This window comes from Parambassis ranga, unplaced genomic scaffold, assembly GCF_900634625.1.
Source record: "Parambassis ranga unplaced genomic scaffold, fParRan2.1 scaffold_21_arrow_ctg1, whole genome shotgun sequence".
Lineage (NCBI taxonomy): Eukaryota > Metazoa > Chordata > Actinopteri > Ambassidae > Parambassis > Parambassis ranga.
The window spans coordinates 6,142,072-6,146,468 of NW_021144767.1; the positions used below are offsets into that span (position 1 = coordinate 6,142,072).

General features: G+C 40.6%; 1 long non-coding RNA gene and 1 other non-coding gene across 2 annotated transcripts; both read right to left on the minus strand.

Moving 5' to 3' along the window:
* LOC114429729 (uncharacterized) lies at window positions 1-1,714 on the minus strand. Its single transcript, XR_003669899.1, has 7 exons — window positions 1,583-1,714; window positions 1,251-1,462; window positions 1,085-1,163; window positions 794-981; window positions 611-707; window positions 208-526; window positions 1-124 (listed from the first exon to the last, which is right to left on the minus strand). It is a non-coding gene; the product is annotated as an uncharacterized LOC114429729 (long non-coding RNA).
* Window positions 1,715-3,729: 2,015 nt separating this feature from the next.
* On the minus strand, window positions 3,730-3,800 carry trnag-gcc (transfer RNA glycine (anticodon GCC)). The gene has a single exon. It is a non-coding gene; the product is annotated as a tRNA-Gly (tRNA).
* Between the last annotated feature and the right edge of the window lie 597 nt (window positions 3,801-4,397).

Here is a 4,397-nt window from a genome sequence, read left to right on the forward strand (position 1 = left end):
AAACAGGGGCTGGCAGATATCTGGGTACTGTCTCATCAGTGAAAGAAGGTTGTACAGCTTCAAGCCTTCTTGTAGTTGTTCCATCATAGGCTGCAACCTCAGCACCGCGTGAAGTACGATGGCACTAAAACAGTAGAGAGTACACAATCTTACTCATGTACCTATTAACTACACCAGTGCCTTCATAAACAAACACACAGAACATACCGAAAAATGGAATCCTTATTTTGAATGGAGATCACACCAGTGTATCCACAGTTTAAGATTTCAGCAGTTAAGTCCCTGATTGAATCTTCAGTTGACATCGCAACCTAAAAGTGAAGAAAGGATCAATCCAATACTTCCATCACATAGATCCTATACCTGGTCAATTAAACTTTTCAATTGGACATCTGCAACAGCATCACTGGTGAGAAGAGTTGGGTTTATCCGCCCACTACACAGGTATTGGTAGGTCCACGGGCTGAAAAAGGCAGGGGCTGGTCCACCTTGTGCAAGGCTGACAGCAATAATCTCGCCTACAGTCCTATTAACACAAACCAAACATAAGTGAATGTCATGCTAAAAACATTGATTTGTTTCTCTTTATCCGCTAAGAACATAAGCACACCTGTAGAGGCCACTGTCATAGTCATTGAGAGAGTACCGGGGGCTCCTCTGATGTGGCGGTCCATCAAAGAAACGGCTCTCGATCCCTGCCACCATTTCTATACACAATTACAAACACTTATGGTCATAGTCCTAGCATGCATTCATTAACATGATGAGCCAAAATCTGCAAAGGAAAACTTACTCTACATGTCTGGCATTGTGCTTTTGGCATATTTTGGAATTCAGTGGCATCTGAATTCCAAAATGAAGGAGACAGGTCAAATCCATGTTGCAAAGGCACTATGAACACGGTGTTTTTCCCTGCCGCTGTGACAGTGTATCCATGAGAATCAGGTGGAATCATTATCAGTCGCCGCCTCCCGTGGCCACCTGTAAACACAAAAATTATTGTATTTGTGTGTCTTTGCACTTGAAAGGCATTATCACACACATTGCTGTGTATTATAGTTGTTATATTATTGGTTTGCTCCACCTGAAGCCTTATAGAGCAGCCATCCTCCTCTATTAAGCCCATGCATCTTTGGGTACTCATGTTGGAGTAGTCTGTCAAACTAAGACAATTACAATTACATAAGGTATCATCTGTCAATTATGATTTAAAATTATTATTAATCAATTATATTTGATTACTGCAATACCTCCTCATGGCTTAAATCCTTTGACATGGTGAGATGCCTTTTTCCAAGTCCTGCCAGGGTAAGTTCAAACTCTTCTGATGGGTTTGGGGTAGTCTCTGCATTTAGGTTTAGCAGGTATGTGTAGAAAGTAAATGGCTTCCAAGCTTTGGTAGATGATGTACCACAGCTCTTTGGAATCTTTCCTTTTCCGAATGAAAAATCCAGGGAAAGATCTGAATAATTTTAAAATAAAAATAAAATATGAATATTGCATATACTTACACAGCATCACATGTACCATTCAAAATACTTTTAATTAACATAGAAAATGAGACTGCATTAAAATCTAAAACCTGGCCATCTCTTGTTCTACAGAAGGAGAAGCTTGTTCCAGTTGTCTTCCATGCTCTTGCTGTCCCTGAGACACATTCTGTGTCAGTACATTGATAAGGGTCTGTGCAGCTGCAATCACCGATGACTGAAACACAGATGTTAACAAAGACATTTCAGAAAACTAAAATTAGCTGTATCCCCAGTTATCGAAGGGGAAGCTTAAATACATGGATAAAACGGGCAAAAAAATAGGTTATTAGCTATTAGCGCAAGACAGTTTAAGCTAGCAACATGCGTCATTATCATCCTGTGCAGAATAAAAGCGTCTTTCCTTTGTTCATGTTACATAAATGACAGGTCTGTTTATTGCTGAGGTCGAACTCAGAAAGACTCATTAGATAGAAAAGAAATAGTAACAATTCTTACCTGCATTGATGTCTGTGGCCCTGGTGGAGCGGAGGCCATGATGCGCCATGAGTACTGCGGGCACGCGATCACTGACAGATTTGTCAACTGTAAACTGTAGATTATTCCATAATGTGTTGACTCAAAATAGTGATTGTTACCAGGTCTGCTTTGAAGCATCTTATACTTTGACTGGTGTCAATGTTTTGCAGCAGGTCACATCAATATGAAAGCGCGTGTTGAGGTAACCCTTTGAAATGTCCAATGTTCCCTGAAGGCACCGTGGCTGAGCAAAGCCCTTAGCCTTCATTGTCCTGCTGTCACTCAGCAGGCCACACCCATGTCCCCACCCCCCCGCAAAATCGGGGTCAAAACCTCAAAGGTGAAAAAAGGAGAGGCGAAAGTGGAAAAAAGATTTGAACCTGAAAAGTAAATCTGAAGCTGAAAAAAGATCTGAACCTGAAGAAACAAGATGTGAAACTGTAAAAAATTAAGATTTGAATCTGAAAAAAATAAAATGGTAAATATGAAAATAATGATTGACATGAAACCTGAAAATAAACAATTTATTCAAAAGAATTTCAAAGTTGATTCCAAAAAAATTTTAAACAGAAAAAAATCAACATCAAATCATACATTTTCAGTTTCAAATTTTAGTGTTTGAATGAATTTTATTTTTTCAGGTTAACAAAACTTATGACCCTGATTTGGCTCCATAAGACCCCACATCCAGCCTGCCTTCTAGAAAGGCTCTAAAGAAGATGGTGGATGACAAATATGAGAAGGAGGCAGAGGCCCAACTGCAGAGGGTGGAGGGAGGGAGTCTGACTTCAGACATGTGGACCTCCATTAATATGGATGCATATCTTCAGTCACTTGCCGTCTTGTCCTCAACAATGCAAAGCTAACAGATAGCAACTGGCTAACGACTATGAGACTGCTGGAGGGGACTGGTTGACAGCCCTGTGTTCTTGCTGTGAGTATGTGCAAACCTCTGTCCTTAACAGAGGAGGTGGCCTCAGACATCATCTTTGTAGTCGTTAGCCAGTCATTAGAAACAGCAGACTCAGTCAGCCAGACCAACACAGGTAAGTATGGACACATTTAGTGCTATTGTTTGTTTGACCCAGACCCACCCACTGAGGTCCTCCTCCACATATAAACCATGTTTCCCACCAACAGGTAGAACTGATGAAGCTGCTTGGAGGAGCAGAGAAACGTCTTCAAGAAAACTCTACAAGTCCAGATGCCTTGCTTCAGTGGTCTCTATGAATATGAGCTGTATGACATGTAAACATACAGTGTGCTCTTTGTAATCTGTATTCTGGCTCTAAGTGCCCCTGAGGGTTGAAGTCACAATCTTCAGATGATGAGACTGACTCGCTGCCTACTGCACTAATGAGGCTCAGAAAGAGGTGAAACATGGTCTTTTTTTAAATCAAATACAACTACAGAACAAACATTCCTAATTTAAATCAAATGAGTGTGTTCTATAAAAAGGCTCTAAAGGTAAAACATCACAGTAATTCTTCCTGTGACACCTTCACTACCAGTGATGGTAAGTGCTCTTGTTTCAAATGTGATGTGCACTGTACCACTGAAGCTCGTCTGTGAAGTGTAGTGCCTCTGTGTGTATGTCACAGTGATGTTAACAGAAGTCAGATAGGTCTGTTAACACATATAAAAACAACATGCTGAACAACAGCATAGATGTGAAGGTGAATATATTTCCCCTCACATGTTCCTCAGTTAAAAGGGTCATTGCATTGGCCGGGAATCGAACCCGGGCCTCCCGCGTGGCAGGCGAGAATTCTACCACTGAACCACCAATGCTGTGAAAAGCTGACATCTAGTGGTGCCATCGCAGGTTGCAGCCTCCTCATTCCAAAATCAATCCCTCCTCCACATAAAGTCAAAATTTATAAATTCACCTCATTACATGAGCGGTTGTGTGTAATGACGCAGCTCACCAGCAGAGGGCGTGTGACGGAGCAACAAGCAGGAAACTACAGGGGAGAAGAGACACCAGCATGTGTGGAGGTGTCCTCTTTTCGAGTAAAAAAACAGAACATCTAGCTATTACCATTCCTGATATATGAGCGACTTTGTAAGACATATGCTCTCATGTCATATACGACATGGTCAACTCCGAAATAATCAAGATAATAATAAACAAAATATTGGCCCAAATTATAGGGGGGCTTTGGATTATTTTAGGGAGGCTGAAGCCCCCCTAAAATAGGGCTAGCGACGTCCACGGTATTAAATAATAATGATTAAAATATTTAGTACCTTATACTTGCACAACATGTACCTAATACATACATACAGTATTGACTATAGTATAATGATAGGAGATATTAACCAGTAATGTTACAGCAAATAGAAATATAAGAAACGACACTAGTAGATATGAATTATTTCACATAA